This window comes from Mustela nigripes, chromosome X (assembly GCF_022355385.1).
Source record: "Mustela nigripes isolate SB6536 chromosome X, MUSNIG.SB6536, whole genome shotgun sequence".
Classification (NCBI taxonomy): domain Eukaryota; kingdom Metazoa; phylum Chordata; class Mammalia; order Carnivora; family Mustelidae; genus Mustela; species Mustela nigripes.
Window position 1 is genome coordinate 94607790 of NC_081575.1, and position 18761 is coordinate 94626550.

Genomic DNA, 18761 nt, shown 5'->3' on the forward strand with positions numbered 1-18761 from the left:
TGGCCCTAGCAACTTCTTACTAGACATGTCTTCAGAGGCAAGGGAAACAAAAGCAAAAATGAACTACTGGGACTTCCTCTAGGTAAGAGGTTCTGCACAGCTAAGGAAACAATCAACAAAACTAAAAGACAGCCTATGGAATGGGAGAAGATATTTGCAAGTGATGTACCTGATAAAGGGTTAGAATCCAAATCTATAAAGAACTTATCAAACTCAACACCCAAAGACAAATAATCCAGTTAAGAAATGGGCAGAAGACATGAACACACATTTCTCCAAAGAAAGCTTCCAGATGGCTGACAGACACATGAAAAGATGCTCAACATTACTAATCCTCAGGGTAATGCAAATCAAAATGACAATGAGGTACCACCTCACCCCTATCAGAAAGGCTAAAAGGAACAACCCAGGAAACAACAGATGTTGGTGAGGGTGCAGGGAAAGGGGAACCCTCTTACACTGTTGCTGGGAATGCAACCTGGTACAGTCACTCTGGGAAACAGTATTTTTGAGGTTCCTCAAAAAGTTAAAATAGAACTACCCTATGACCCAGCAATTGTACTAGTAGGTATTTACCCAAAAGATAACAACAAATACTGATTCAAAAGGACACATGTGTCCTGATACTTACAGCGGTATTAATGATAGCCAACTTATGGGAAGAGCCCAAATGTCGATCAACTGACAAATTGATAAAGAAGTGGTATATATATATATATATATATATATATATATATATATATATAATCTCAGCCATCAAAAAGAATGAAATCTTAAAAAAAAAGAAAGAAATCTTGCCCTTTACAACAATGTGAATGGAGCTAGAATATATTATGATAAGTGAGCTAAGTATTCAGAGAAAGACAAATGCCATATGATTCCACTTACTTGTAGAATTGAAGAAACTAAACAGGTGAACATAGGGGGAATTGGAGAAAGAAGGGGCAATGAACCATAATAGACTCTTAATGAAAGAATAAACTGAGGGTTGATGGAGTGCAGTGGGCTGGGGATGGTTTAAATGGGTAGTGGTATTAAGAAGGGTACTTGTTATATAGATCACTGGTTGTTGTATGTAAGAGATGAATCAATGGGGTCCACTTTGAAACCAATATTTTACTGTATGTTAAGTAACTAGAATTTAAATAAAAATAAAAATATATATAAACAACATTTTTCACAGAACTAGTACAATCCTAAAATTTGTATGGAACCAGTAGAGACCCACAAATAGTCACAGCAAAGAATTTTTGACCAAGAAAATCTTCATTATTTGTACCTGAATTAATGCTTTCAAAAGTCAAGAGAAAACATACTTCAAATTACAGGTATAAAAAAATAGATGATAATTCCAGAAGAAAGAATAATAAGAGCAGCAGAGACAAGATTTGAAAACCCAAGAAATGAATACAAAGTGTACCAGAATGAAAAGACAGAAATGTTGGAAAAGAGGGGATGATTAAACAATAGCAAAATATTTTCCTTAAGGAAAGGAAGACTTGGATCTGATTATTAACAGACTCAACTGATTTCCAGTTAGGTTTAATGAGAAAACATGTTCACTTAAGCATATACTGGTAAATTTCCTGAACCTGAAGAATAAAGAGAAGTACCTTACAAAATCTGGCAGAAAGTAAGAAATTAAAAGTACTTACAAAAGAAAAGTATGAGACAGGCATTTGATACTTGAAACTGGAAAAGCCATCTACAAGCTACAGAGAGAAAAGGTAACAATTCCCAAATGCTATACCTAAATATTTGGCTCATCTGTCAAAATATTTTTTTTTAATTCCATGTATTATCCACAAACACTCTATATAAGGAAAATGCTTTGCTAACCAAACAATTACTGAATCAAAACAGAATTTAATATGGGAAAGATGAATAGAAAAGGAAATAATGGATGAGAGAAAACATTTCATCCATTTCCAGTCTATACATATATATATATACACCCATATATTATATGTACACATAAATAATGCATAATAATACAGTGGTTGCAATATAAATGAAAATATGTAATATTTAAGTCAAATAGTCATACTATTAAAAAGATAAATATAGTTAGAACATAAAATGTTTAATCAATTAGGAAAACCTAGGAGTTGAAGGGGAGGTAATAAAGGTGGAAACTTTTAAGGGACATTTGGTACAAAGATGTTTATTTCAGCACATTTATAAAGCCAAGAAGATAGAAAGAGTGAATTTTTTTTAGGATTTCATTTATTTATTTGAGAGAGTGAGAGAGAGAGAGAGCAGGAGCAGGACAGGAAGAGGGAGAAGACTTCCTGCTGAGCAGAAGTCTTCCACAGGGCTGGATCCCAAGACCCTGAGGTCATGACCTGAGCCAAAGGAAGATAAACAACTGAGCCACCCAGGTGCCTGAAGAATGAATATTTTAATAAATACTAAACACACCATGAACATTATGTGGCCTTTAAAAATAATGAGTCTTGGATAGATTTCCAAAACTTGTTTGTCAAAAGACAAAATGCAGGGTGCCTGGGTGGCTCAGTGGGTTAAGCCTCTGCCTTCGGCTCAGGTCATGATCTCAGAATTCTGGGATCGAGTTCTGCATCAGGCTCAGCTCGACAGGGAGCCTGCTTCCTCCTCTCTCTCTCTCTACTCTCTCTCTCTCTGTACCTACTTGTGATCTCTCTCTGTCAAATAAATAAAATCGTTTAAAAAAAGACAAAATGCAGAGCTGTGTATATAGAATTAATCTGTCTGAGTGTTGTGTGTATGCATGCACATGCCCTTATGTATATGTCATATGAGCACTGAGAAGAATGTGAAAGGATAAAATCCTGGATGTTACTATTGGTTACTTTCTTGGGGGAAGGTAGGGAGTTAGAGAGGAAGAAAGAACACACACACAAAATATTTTTTTTAATATTTTTAAAAAGTGATGTATAATGGGACCTCACTTTTATAAAAGGATATATAGAGATATTATGCTATGCAGAGAGAGACACATGAAAAGATACTTATTAAAACTTTAATTTAAAAAAAACCTTAATGGAAGCCTTCTTGATGTAGTAAGTTTCAGAGTATGTGCTTTCTTCTATATTTACAATATATAAAGATTTATATATATCATATAGCTATCTTCATAGTGAAAAATTCACAAAGAAATATTAATGTTATAATTATTCTTTTTTTTTTAAAGATTTTATTTATTTATTTGACAGACAGAGAACACAAGTAGGCAGAGAGGCAGGCAGAGAGAGAGGAAGGGAAGCAGGCTCCCTGCTGAGCAGAGAGCCCGATGTGGGGCTCGATCCCAGGACCCTGAGATCATGACCTGAGCTAAAAGCAGAGGCCTTAACCCACTGAGCCACCCAGGCGCCCCAATGTTATAATTATTCTTTATTGAGCACAAATATGGTGTCACTAACTAGACTAACAGCCTTACATATATCATAGTTAATTTGCACAGAACTCCTATAATGTAAGCATTATTACCACATGACAGTTGAGGAATCTGAGTTTAATGAAAGTGATATTTCTCACAAAGATGATGGAGCTAGTGGGGGAAATCCAAGTCTGTCTCTCTCAAAAGATTTACTTTTGAATACTACTCAGTACTTAACTTATTTCTGCCCCTCCCATTGTCCTCCTTCCCCTCTTAGGCATACTTTTTTCCTCTCTCTGACCATTTCCTGTAAAGTGGCTTTATGCCAAGAGATTTTCTTCGCAGAATTTGTGCACCAACACCTCTCATCTCTATTTCTGGTACATTACTGTTTGCTAATTATGACACAGTATGACTAAACTATCACCTTCACATGTTGTTTACATTTTGGGGGCATTTCATTATGTTTTTACTTTGCATAATATAGATTTTTTTATTTATTAGTGTAGAAAGTGTCAATATGTATGAGCATACTTAATAAAATCAAATGCCAACATAAATTTTCTCACTTTTAATATAGTTTCCTCAGAAAGTTAAAAATAGAACTATCCTACAATCCAGCAACTGCGCTGCTAGTATTTATGCAAAGGATACAAAGATACAGATTTGAAGGGGCATATGAACCCTGATGTTTATAGCAGCATTATCAACAACAGCCAAACTATGGAAAGAGCCTGTGCCCATCAATTGATGAATGGATAAATATGGATATGGAATAGATATATAACAGGGCATTACTCAACCATCAAAAAAAAAAAAAGTGAAATCTTGCCATTTGCAATAAGGTGTATGTAGCTACAGTGTATTAGGCTGAGCAAAGTAAGTCAGAGAAAGACAAATACCATATGATTTCACTCATGTGTGGAATTTAGGAAACAAAATAGACGAACATATGGGAAGGAGAAAAAAAAGAGAGGGAAGCAAAACATAAGAGACTCTTTTATTTATTTATTTATTTATTTGACAGAGAAAGAGATCACAAGTAGGCAGAAAGGCAGGCAGAGAGAGAGGGGGAAGCAGGCTCCCCGCTGAGCAGAGAGCCTGATGGAGGGCTCGTTCCCAGGACCCTGGGGTCATGACCAGAGCTGAAGGCAGAGGCCTTAACCCACTGAGTCACCCAGGTGCCCCAAGGGACTCTTAATAATAGAGAACAAACAGGGTTGATGGAAGGAGGTATAGGGGGAGAGATAGACCACATGGGTGATGGGTATTAAAGAGGACACTTGTCATGTAGAGCACTGGGTGTTATATGTAAGTGATGAATCACTAAATTCTACTCCTAAAACCAATATTACCTTAATAGAATTAAAAAAAAATAGAATTAAATAAATATTTGGAAGAAAACAATTTTCTCACTTTTAATACAAACTTTCAGATGTTTTAAGAGGCTTGAAAGTGACCTCAGAATCCTTAACATTTATTGCATCCACTTCTCATATCTAAGCTAATTGAATTATTGCATCTACTTCTCATATCTAAGCTAATTTATTGTGTGGGAGGTGATTCCAAGAGTCATTTCTTAAGATATTAATCTTTCAATTTTAACTTTGATTATCAACCAGCATTTTCAAAAACTATTTTCTTCCTGGAACATTAACTGAAATCAGGACAGTGAACAAGAAGCTATTAAGCTCTTTCCCAGATAATCATTGAATAATCATTAATAGTTACTGATTGCTCTCCAGTTTTGATGTTACATGAAGATAAAATCTCATGATTTCAGCTTAAACTGAAGCAGTAAGACCTTTACAAAAACCTGGTAAGAGCCATTATTTTCTTCTCTAAACTAGATAAGACACGAATTGCTTTAACTTATTTTGATTTGTCACCAATGAAATCCATGATCAGATAACAAATATTACATGTATGAGATAATAGAAGTTATTTGTTTGTTTTATAATAAAATCGATTCATACAGAAATTATTACCTTTCAGAATTGATGCCATTGGCAGTCAAATGCCCTACCCCATTAAATACTGTCCTCATTGAACAATTATTACAGCTAGAAGTACAAGTATCCCTTATATCAACTCTTACTTCCTAATGAGTTATACAATTTTAAATATCCAGAATTCAGTGTTTGAATCTTAAAGTACATGCATCCTTATTTTATGAGGAATCCAAGAGATACAAAGTGTGCTGGTGCTATCTCAGCTGCTCTCCTAATATGCTCAAGTCTGATATTCAAGTTGCTTAGACTTATTGGGTATTACCATTTTCATCTTCATCACCCTTTCCCTATACACTTAGTTTTTCAGGGGTCCCAGTATTTACCTGCAGCAAAAGTCTCAGTACAATACTAACCAAGTGTAAATTAGATAATGAGAAAGTAAACCAATGGATTTTTGGGTCATTATGTTCCTCAATAAATATATACAATGCTTTAAGAACCTAAAACAGTACTAAAGTAAGACCACTCAGTAGCCATATCTGGGAGAAAATAGAGGCAAGGCCATTCTGCAAACATGAATGAAAAGAGAAATTAAATACCTCCTTTTTCTGATGAACATGAGTGACTACCTCTTCTTTACCAATGTCAACTAGAGTCCTGATTTAATCTTCCCATTTTCCTAGATAAATATGTAAAAATAATGATATATTTTTTCCTGGGGTGCAGTCCCCTTTTCTGTAGCAACCATAAACCTAACTTTATTTGTATGAAGATGTGTTCCTAATGATAGGTGATGTTCGGTCAGTTAATATATTTTATATATTATTTTACTGTTCCTTTATCTTATTGTAGATATTTATTGAACTATAAAAGAAAAAAATAATTTATACCCACTATTGTGAAGTATTGAGCCAAACTATACCTAAGTGTGTCTACTAATGAATACATTAAGTACTTAAATAGTAGGTTTGATAAGAGATTCCTATTATGAAAAAATCCTTGATAGACTGCATTATTAGAGAAATTGTCTGCACTGGCTGGGAACACAATATCCTTCCCACTTAAAATGCTTAAATACAAACTTATGCTGTCCAAACTTAAACTATTCAGATATCTACAGGACCAGATTAAGATCAGATACTGTATTGACTGGGACACTAGCGGAGAGAAATGACATAACGAGACACAATTTTTCCATTTTCTTCACTTTGAGTATCTGCAGTTGAATCACATGTGTTACAAACACGAACAAATATTCTACTTTATCAACAACCATGATGTTCTGAAAGAGCAACTATTTAGATGGGTCATGAGTGAAGGGAGGATTGTAGTAGAAAAGCAACATGTTCATTTTGCATTTTTGTATCAGACATGATAAAAGCACCACCTCAATCAGGTCATATAATACTCTGAGAAAGTAGGAATCATTGCCCCATTTCACAGTAAGAATTAGTAAGAAGCTCTTCAGATTCAGAAGCTTTTATATCTGTCACTGTACCCTGTTTTAATCACATTTGAGGGCTTGTGACCTGCCTCTCCACTGTTTTAGATTGTCGGTGGAATGTAAACCAAAGGTGATCAAAGTGTTAATACTTTCAACATTATATCTTAATCCTTAAAGCCTAAATATAATGTTCCTAATACAATGTGAATATAAAAGAAAATGTAGTGCTTCATTAAATTAGACATAAGGACAACTAAAATGAATATGCTGAAGAAATGTGGTTAGGAGAAATAAGTAGCTCACAGATTCATAGCTATTTTTAAAAACTTTTGTTCCTCATCCTATAACTGTATGTGAGTATTCTTGAAAAGGCACAGAGCATTTTAATGCAAATTATAGTTTAGTCATAAGCTACTTTTACAATATGGCAGAGGTGTCTTCTCCATCACTTTTTCCTATCTGAGACCCCTACCCCTTTTTGAATGACTGATATCAGTAATGTCCTTACACATTAGGAAAATAAGTTGAAGGATGAATTCATACCTTGTTGAAGTCAGCAGAATTATCATGATCCCAACACATTCAATAAATAAGCACCATATACCAAATTTTCATAGAAGAGATACATGCAGGCAGCAACCAGTGGCTTTTCACTAAGTTCCTGTGCTTCTGATTGGTGACACATTTGCAACTATCACTCCCCAGATCCCATCACAAGTCACAGATCCTCTAACTATGCATTTACCTAAGTGCTATTTCCAATGAACAAAACTCTTAGCCTCTTAGCAGCCTCCTACTGCTTTTGCTGCTGCTATAGTATTCTTTCTTCTCTTTGTATTCTGCACTTTTGTACATTTACATGATACTGCTGAGGGAGAGATGTTTTTGTCTAGTCTCATTGCTTTAGCACTTCTATCTTGTGCTCTTTGCCCAAAGAGCTATGGATTACACTGAGCAAGGTCTTATTATTCCCCTCTACACTAAAATGTACTCATGTGTGTCAGTCACACTAAGCCAACTTTAGCTACCATTAGACAAAAACCCTCAAAACTCAGCTGCAAAAAACAAATATTTATTTCCAATTTCTGCTACATGTCCACTGTGGGTTGTCAGAATGACTCGGCTCATCACTAAATGGCCTGAGGTGAAGGGTTTTTTTTTTATTAAGTTTTTTAATTTTTTATAAACATATAATATATTTTTATCCCCGGGGTACAAGTCTGTGAATCGTCAGGTTGAGGTGAAGGTTTAACCATGTTTTCAGATGTGGTCAATAAGGATGTGACATACCTTACTTCCTCTCACAGGTCACTGGACAAAATTAGTTACATAGCTCTCTAATCAAAATGGCACCAGGCAATGAAATCTTACCTTGTTCTGGGAGGGGATAGGGCAGGAAATAGGTGGAAATAGTTTATGACTACTGCACTAAACATGTATAAAGGCAAACATTAATTCTGAATTGCCTACCTTTAAATTTTCATTAAAGTGTTTTATTGAATACGGATAAGAAAAGCAGTGTTGATTTTTGTTTTGTTTTGTTTTTTGACTTAACATATTTGGGGTTTTTTTTCAAGATATTTTTTATTTACTTGACCGAGAGAGAGATAGAGAGAGGTCACAGGTAGGCAGAGAGGCAGGCAGAGAGAGAGGAGGAAGCAGGCTGTCTGCTGAGCGGAGAGCCCGATGCGGGGCTCAATCCCAGGACCCTGAGATCATGACCTGAGCCGAAGGCAGAGGCCTTAACCCACTGAGCCACCCAGGTGCCCCAACATACTTGTTTTTAAGCGACTTTATATTTTTACTGCAGTCTTAGGCCCACAGGAATATCAAGAAGGTACACAGATTTTCCATAAACTTCTTGCTCTCACACAGCATAGTCTTTCCAGTTATCAACATTCCCCACCAGAGTGCTACATTTTTTACAGTTAATGAACCTATATTGACAAAGCATTATCATCCAAAGCCTATAGGTTACATTAGGCTTCAATCTTGGTGATGTATATTCTATGGATTCAGACAAATATAAAATGACATGTATCCATAATTATAGCATAATACAGCATAGCTTAACTGCCCTAAAAATCCTGTGTTCTGCCCATTAATGCCTCCTTTACCCAACTCCTGGCAATCAGTGCCCTTCTAACAAACTCCACAGTTTCATCTTTTCCAGAATATAATATATTTGGAAACATAAATTATGTAATGTAGTCTTTTCAGATTAACTTCTTTCACTTACTGATATGCATTTAAATTTCTTCTACATCTATTCATGGCATGATAGCTTTTTCTTGTGCTAAATCATATTTCAATGCTTGCATGTATTATATTTATCCTTTCACCTACCAAAGGATATCCTGGTTGCTTCCATGTTTTGGCAATTATGAATAAAGCTGCCATAAACATCCATGTGAACATTTTTGTGTGGACATAAGTTTTCAACTCCTTCGGGTATATACCAAGAAGTAAAATTGCTGGATTGTATACTAAGAATATGCTTAATTTTGTAAGAAAATGCTAATTGTCTTCCAAAGTGGCTGTACCAGTTTGCATTTCTATAAGATTAATACTTAGTGAATAAATACCATGTGCTATCATTTGTGCTTGGTTATACCAATAAGATCTTGCTGAATTTAATATCATTCATTAGAAGTAATTATTTCAAGAATCAGGAACAGAAACAGTTTTATAGAAGCAGGACAACTGTGCCCAGGTACATTAGTGCATTAATGCCTTCAAGCTTCCCTTTTATCCTCGTATTACAGGTATAGTCCCATTCTGTTTTAACCCACCTGCCTTGTATGCCTGCTTTTCCTGACACCTTTCTTTAATCTGCAACATTACATATCCCAACCTCAGCAGCTGAACCACCTATCCTCCTTCCTGTTCTTATTTATGGTAGTGTCAGACTCAAAGAAGCCTAGACTAGTCAGTCATTAGAGGGTTCAATATCAGATAATACATGACCTTAATCTTCTATGGCTCATATCCTTCTCTTTTTGAACTCTTGCTTTATTTTTAAATCAAAGTCTTATCTTCCACCCTTTCTAGATTTGGGGGCTTATACTATTCTTGTTATCTAAATACTTGCTTGGATTTTGCTAATTTTTTCAGTATCTCTAAATAGAAGATATTTATTTCCAAGTCCCAGTCCCACGCCTTTGACTATGCTCTTTTGAATGCCAATTGATCAAACATTCATGCTTTGTCCTATGACCTCCATTTGATTATTCTCCTCACTCCTGGCTCTATTCCTGTTGGTTTCTTTGATCTTAAACACTGAATGTCTCTAGATTACTTTGTACACTAATAACAACAAGCAAATTTTTCACACACAGAGAAATTATGCAGGATTAGCAGAGTCCTATCTCACCATTAGGTGACTAATTGCCCTACAGAATGACCATTACCATATAAATTCAGGAAATAACAAGCCATCACATCATATTTTTCACTGAACTATCAATATGAATTATGTTCATTGCTTACGGAACATTAAATCATTCTAGCATTTTTGAACAAATCTTTTTCGTTCATGTTTTCATTTTTTAATTTATTGTAACATTTGATTTTCAAGTTTTTACTTAAGGATTCCCCGCACATACTGAAAATAAGTTTGGGTTCTTTTTTTTTTTTTTCTTTTGTGATCTTTGTGAAGTTTAGAGAGCTTTTCTTTTACTGCCCACATAGAAAGAAAACTGGGTAGGGATATGCCTCTAACCTTGTTTTATTTACCCTGAAAGGGGATTATATAATGGAATAAGCTCACAAAATGGCTCATGCTCTGAAATTTCTAACCCTAGGAACTACAAAAAGTATAGCAAAGAAAGTGTGCCAAAGGGATCACAACTTGAAGAACTCCCTCCCCACCAAAAACAAATCAGGGAAAAGGAAAATGCTACACATTAGCAGCAGAAGATAAAATGTCTTCAAATCTGAGTCATCATGGAATTTCTTCTATGATTTAGGGATGGAGTAAAGAAAAGGCAAGGGAAGAGCTTAGGATTCCTGTAGAACTTTACCTACCACATAGTTAGCTGAAGAAGTAGGCATACCTCTTCAGATCCCAGAATATTCTAAAGGCATGAAAAGCACATCTTACATATTCATCCCTATTAGCTGTTTGGAGACTTAGTCCATGAAAATGAATTTCGAGTTGGTCACCCAGGACTCAGCTGGATAGCAAAAGTTTTAGTAGCTTTCTCCTATACCTGATACTATAACATTCTAGTCGGGTGGGTCATTTATAAACAGGTACCTATAAAATCTGTAATGTGAGTTTACTTCTTATTCATGTAATAATCTAAGACAGTTTATTCTCAAATTAAGTAAATGCTCAAATTTAGAATTTGATGGTATTTTATGAAACTGGACCATTCCCTTACACCATACACAAAGATAAACTCAAAATGGATGAAAGATCTCAATGTGAGAAAGGACTCCATCAAAATCCTAGAAAAGAACATAGGCAGTTACCTCTTCAACACCGGCCACATTAACTTCTTTCAAGACACATCTCCAAAGGCAAGGGAAACAAAAGTGAAAATGAACTTTTGGGATTTCATTAAGATAAAAAGTTTCTGCACAGCAAAGGGAACAGTCAACACAACAAGCAGACAGCCCACAGAATGGGAGAAAATATTTGCAAGTGACATTACAGATAAGGGGCTGATATCCAAGATCTATAAAGAACTTCTCAAACTCAACACTCAAAAAATTAGTAACCCAGTCATATAATGGGCAGAAGACATGAATAGACACTTCTCCAAAAAAGACATACAAATGGCTAACAGACACATGAAAAAAGCTCAACATCACTAGCCATCAGGGAAATATAAATCGAAACCACACTGAGATACCATACCACCTTACACCAGTCAGAATGGCAAAAATTAACAAAACAGGAAACAACAAATGTTGGCAAGGATGTGGGAAAGAGGAACACTCTTAAACTACTGGTGGGAATTCAAGTTGGTACAGACACCTTGAAAAACAGTATGGAGGTTCCTTAAGATGTTAAGAATAGAGCTACCCTACCACCCAGCAATTGTGCTCCTAGGTATTTACCCCAAAGATAGAAGTAGTGAAAAGATGGGGCATGTGTACCCCTATGTGCATAGCAGCAACATCCACAAAAGCTAAACTGTGAAAGGAGCCGAGATGCCCTTCAACAAATGAAGAAGATGTGGTACATATACACAATGGAATATTATTCGGCCATCAGAAATGATGAATACCCATCATTTGCATTGACATGGATGGAACTGGAGGGGATTATGTTAAGTGAAGTAAGTCAGAGAAAGACAATTATTGTATGGTTTCAATCATACGTTGAACATAAGCAATAGCATGGAGGACCATAGGGGAAGGAGGGAAAACGAAAGGGGGAGAAATCAGAGAGGGAGATGAACCATGAAAGACTATGGACCCCGAGAAAAAATCTGGGGGTTTCAAAAGGGAGGAAGATGGGGGGCAATGATAACAGGGTGACAGGTATTGAGGAGGGCACATGCTGGGATGAGCACTGGGTGTTATACTTAACTAATGAATCACTGAGCACTGCATCAAGGACAAGTTATGTACTACACAGTGGCTAACTGAACATAATAAAAAAATTAAAATTAATTAATTAAATTTAAAAAATTTAATGGGTTTTGCTGTTGTTGTCACCAAAGACCAATATCATGCCTTCATTTCAATCTGCAGTATCTCAATAACCTTTTTTATTATGTTCAGTTAGCCAGCATATAGTACATCATTACTTTTTGATGTAGTGTTCAACTATTCATTAGTTAAGTATAACACCCAGTGCTCATCACATTACACGTCCTCCTTAATACCCATCACCCGGTTACCCCTATCTTAATAACTTTTGATACTCTAAGTTGAGAGATTGAGCTCTTCTTCCCAGTGACTCAAAACACCAACCCCACTATTTTTGGTATCATGCAAAAATAACATAGCATAATAAGCAATGGCATGGTACTCTGGAAAACATGGATGAAGATAGTAATAGTTTTAAAGAATGACCTTCCTCTTAGCCTCAGCTGACAGGTATTTCTCAGACTCTTTAAAAGTACTGAATAAAGTGATCAACATATAAAATATTATGGCATATATAATTCATATGTTATCTATTTATTGGAATTTCTAGGTTTCCTTCCTTTGGGCAACTGAGACAAAAATGTTCTAGGGCAATAAAAGTATGTACCGCATCACCGGGTTAAGCTCAAATGGGGCATAAGGAATGAGTGATTTTTCATTTACTACTGGATTAGTAAGACTAAATAAACTTGGAACACAGCCCCATTTGAGTAGATGCATGTTCACTCTACCTGATCTCTTCCTTTCCATAAATAAGAGAGGTTTGATACTGAAATAACTGGAAATCATACTGGCATGTTATTTTGCAGGCAATATCTTATTGATGTGGGCTGATGTGAAGAGGAAAAAATAGCACAGAAGTGTGAAGGTGACTCATAATGCCATGTTCATATTATTTTCTATAAATAAGAAAGATAACATGCTTCATCATCAGTATAGCTGAGGGAATCAGTTTTTTACCCTTATGCCAAGCTGTATTATTTCACATTTATACTATTGTTATGAATATGAACTTTGAAGGCTGCAGTGGAGAGTCAAAGTGATTTCGAAGATATGCATCTTCTCCTATACAAGACATTCAGTTTTTCTGTTAATGGCTGTTGATGTTAAAGTACAAAATGCAGCCTGATAAATATCTAACCCACTAAAATATGATTCCACTTATGCAGAATGATTTAGATGGTACTGCTTATTTTTTAATATATTTCCTTGAGGAAAGAAAAGAAATGCTGGTATTGCATACTATTTCGTTTTCTGTTATATATATTCAGTGAATTCAGCAACATAATAGAATTACTGGAGACCTTACATATTTGTAATTTCTTCCCTAATTTTCTGAAGTTAAGGTTGTATCACATACTGGCAACCTGCCATTAAAGACTTTTGACAGCAAGAAACCACGTTTAAGATTGTCTTGAACAATGAACCCACAGATTTTAAGTAAAGATGGGAAGGATGACATTTCTATATATTTCCCCTCATCTTTAACTTTTTAAGAAATATTTTCTTTTCCTTCCTTGACTATTGTCATTTTTTCACGGGGTCCCTACTATCACCTTACCAAATCCTTTCACTCTGCTCATCACATAGCAACTGGAGTGATCTTGCAGGAAAAAATCAGAAAATTGTGTAAAATGTTTTAGTTGCTTCCCATTTCAGTTTGAAAAAACAATTCAGTTTTTTCAATATGGCGTACAAGGGACTACTTGCTCTGTCCTCTATGCACTCTCCAGTTTTCCCAGTGCTATTTTCCCCATCACTCATTATTATGCCCAGCTTACCTGGATGGTCCTAGTGTAGTTCTGTTGTACAATTCCCTCTAAATTATTATTTACCCTATTTATATTGTATTACTCTAGTATTTGTTTTGATGCTTAAACTGTCCTTGATTTGCCCTATAATGAGTTCCCTCAGGCTAGCTTCTGGTTGTTTTAAAAAGTCCCCAAGGGGGTGCCTGGTTGGCTTAACGGGTTAAAGTCACTGCCTTCAGCTCAGGTCATGATCTCAGGGTCCTGGGATCCAGCCCTACATCTGCTCTCTGCTCAGCGGGGAGCCTGCTTCCTCCTTCTTTCTCTGCCTGCCTCTCTGCCTACTTGTGATCTCTTTCTGTCAAATGAATAAGTAAATAAAATCCATAAAAAAAATAAAAAGTCCCTAAAGTTTTTCAGTACTTCTTACTATTTTTTCATTTCGTAACAAAGCATTTTTTGTTAATAGTTGTGCTGAAATAGCCCAGTATGTGTTTGGCATTTTATTTCCAGCTTCTTCCATGGTCTCATCTAATACTATGTGACACGCATGTACAGTTCAAAGGTTCTTAACAATCCCATATGGTTAAATCTGGGGAAAAAAAGAAAAAAAGAAAAGACTGGCAAGAACCTATTTCTCTTCCCTGACTCATTTTATTTTCAGTATAATTAACACCTCCCTGTTAAAGACAGCATGCAGGGCTTCCCCTGACAACTTGAAGGGAACTCAGACTAAACTGAGTAGTAACAGGTAACTGTTTCCCAACTACAATTATGGTGGGAGGATTATTTAACAGTGCCTCCCTGCCTGCCATTTGGGTTCTTTGATCCATGCTATAGTGTGACTTCCAGGAAGCCATTTGACAGCTGACTGAAAAATCTGGAAAATTATAGGTTAAATATATGTGAATTATATGTAGAAACCAGAGGTTTAGCAATATTGCTAGAGAGCATATAAAAAGTATTCTAAATGCTTTTTCTATAATGGTTTTGTCATTTATTGTATGAGATAAATATATAATTTTTCACTTATATTTCTTTAGCAGTGCTTTTTTAATCTTTTGGGTTACTTTTTGCAGTAAGCTCTTTAGATAGCAATGTGCTTAAAAAGAAAGGGGAAAAAAGAAAAAATTTTACTGAAAATTTTTAATGAACAAGAGAGTTGATTTTTTACATAGTTAAGTAGCATGAAATGTTTTTGATATTCAGTATCCATGAAGATGTTATCACTGAGCACATGACAATAACAAGACACAAATCTATTGAAGAGCATTAGCATCTACTTCAAATGTGAGAAAAAACTTTGGGAATACAGTGCCCAAATATGATGATTTAATACGTTCAGGTGCAGAAAGTATGATAAAATAATACTGTGAAAAATGACTTTTTATTTAGATGAAATGAGTACTGATCAAAATTAATTCTATTAATTTTCAATTCTAAATTTTGATGTGTGTATAAAAAAATCACTGTCAATGTGTTGGCTCCAAAAGTAAAAGAAATTCACATATAGCTAAAGAATGCCAATTTTATATGGACATCTTCAGAAGCTTCAAAAGGAAATCACATAAAGTTAAGGTCAAGAACAGCTCAATTTGTCATCCAATTTATGAAATCAAAATAAAACCTTTAGAAGTTCAGTCTCTCAAAGACAAAACATCTTATAAATTGAATTTTAAGATTTTATTTAGTTATTTGACAAAAGAGATAGAGAGCACAAGTAAGCAGAGCAGCAGGCAGAGGGAGAGGGAGAAGCAGGCTCTCCGCTGAGCAGGGAGTCTGATGTGGGGCTCGATCATGGGACCCTGAGATCATGACCTGAGCTGAAAGCAGCCGCTTGACCAACTGAGCCCCCATGCACCCCACAAATTGAATTTTAATGCTTAATACTGCAGACAGAATTATTTGGGGAAATACAAATTTAATGAGGCACAGTGTGGTTAAAAGAAAAAGAGATGTGTTTAAATTAAGGAATCTATGGAATATAATATTGTTGAAACTCTTTGTGGTTCAGACTTCATATTTAATCAAAATAAAACCTAAAGCTGTCAAAATTCACGTGTATTTGTAACTAAAAAAAAAAAACTTAAAAAATGGGATAAAGCTAATGTTGATTACAAAAAATTTCTCAATTTGGTTATGCATATCTTCTCTTTGCTGCCTATCTTCAAGTGAATTTTGATGTACTATTTTATAAATTATCCTATGTCCTATAATTTCATTCAACTTTTTAAGTACATAATCCCTCTTACATTTTAGTTTCATTTTGTTCATATTTAGCTGGAGATTATTAATAAAAAAGGTTTTTAAAAGTAGTGCCCTAAATTATCATCCCTTCAATATTTTCCTGAGTAGTAATCATAGGAAGTGAGACTTAAAACCAAAACACATTAAAACTTGTCCCTTGAGAAGTGGGCAAAGAATCAGAAAATATTAAATGATGAGAACTCAAGAGTATAAAAGATTTAAATTTAAAATTCTATAATTGTCCATTTCAATATATTGACTTATTAGAATGACCTTATGATGCAGAGCCTATTTTAAATGGCAAAAATTATATTCTATATGGAATGAAATGGAATTGAGAAGACCTATGCTATTTAAGCATCTAAACTTGGTGAAACATTCAAAAGATTCACAAATAGATAGGAATTATCTGGCAAATTTATTTCTAAAAATAACTAAATAAGAATATTTAGGCTGATGTGTTTATACATTTTAATGAAAAAATAAAACTATCTTCCATTCTGCAGAATTCTCTCTAAACTTACCAGATACATTACCTCCCAAAAACAAACTAGTATGTTTAACACAGGAGAATCCATGAAGATGTCAAAAAACTTGAATTTATAACCATAATATATTCAACTGTGAAGACTGAAAAACTTATGAATATTTTTGAAACAACAATATCATATTAAGTAGAATATTTTTTAGATAAATATCAGGGACTAAATATTACCAGAAATAACATATGTAAATATTACCACCACCAATAATTATTTCTCTTATGCTATCTTTAATGTTCATAACATTATAAAATAAAATTAATGTAGATGATTATCTAATGTTTATTAGAATTTATCCTTTTAAAATCAATGTGTATAAAACGACTATGTAGGTCCATCAATATAATAAAACCAATTTCTCATTAGCTATCAAAGGGGATCTAATATAGATGATAAATTAACCTCATGTCTGACGAGTTTGCTCTGTCATCCCATGTATCAGAAGGTATCATATGGCATGTAAATATATTATTAAGAATTTGAGGACTATTTCTAGGGATTCAGCTACCAGCCAGTCTTGCTAAATGAAGGGTTTTTATTTATTTATTTATTTATTTTATTTTCAGCTTAACAGTATTCATTACTTTTTCACCACACCCAGTGCTCCATGCAATCCGTGCCCTCTATCATACCCACTACCTGGTACCCCAACCTCCCAGCCCCTTGCCACTTCAAACCCCTCAGATTGTTTTTCAGAGGCCATAGTCTCTCATGGTTCACCTCCCCTTCCAACTTCCCCCAACTCACTTCTCTCTAACTCCCCATGTCCTCCATGCTATTTGTTATGCTCCACAAATAAGTGAAACCATATGATAATTGACTCTCTCTGCTTGACTTCTTTCACTCAGCATAATCTCTTCCAGTCCCATCCATGTTGCTACAAAAGTTGGGTATTTGTTCTTTCTGATGGAGACATAATACTCCATAGTGTATATGGACTACATCTTCCTTATCCATTCATCTGTTGAAGGGCATCTTGGTTCTTTCCACAGTTTGGCAACCATGGCCACTGCTGCTATAAACATTGGGGTACAGATGGCCTTCTTTTCACTACATCTGTATCTTTGGGGTAAATACCCAGGAGTGCAATTGCAGGGTCATAGGGAAGTTCTATTTTTAATTTCTTGAGGAATCTCCACACTGTTCTCCAAAGAGGCTGCACCAACTTGCATTCCCACCAACAGTGTAAGTGGGTTCCCCTTTCTCCACATCCCCTCCAACACATGTTGTTTCCTGTCTTATTAATTTTGGCCATTATAACTGGTGTAAGGCGATATCTCAATGTGGTTTTAATTTGAACCTCCCTGATGGCTAGTGATCATGAACATTTTTTCATGTGTCTGATAGCCAGTTGTATGTCTTCATTGAAGAAGTCTTTGTTCATATCTTCTGCCCATTGTTTGATATGATTGTCTGTTTTGTGTGTGTTGAGTTTGAGGAGTTCATTATAGATCTTGGATATCAACCTTTTGTCTCTACTGTCATTTGCAAATATCTTCTCCCATTCCATGGGTTGCCTCTTTGTCTTCTTGACTGTTTCCTTTGCTGTGCAGAAGATTTTGATTTTGATGAGATCCCAAATGTTTATTTTTGTTTTTGTTTCCTTTGCCTTTGGAGACATATCTTGAAAGAAGTTGCTGGGGCTGATATTGAAGAGATTACTACCCATGTTCTCCTCCAGGATTCTGATGGATTCCTGTCTCACATTGAGTTCTTTTATCCATTTTGAGTTTATCTTTGTGTACGGTGTAAGAAAATGGTCGAGTTTCATTCTTCTACATATAGCTGCCCAGTTTTCCCAGCACCATTTATTGAAGAGACTGTCTTTTTTCCACTATATATTTTTCCCTGCTTTGTCAAAGATTA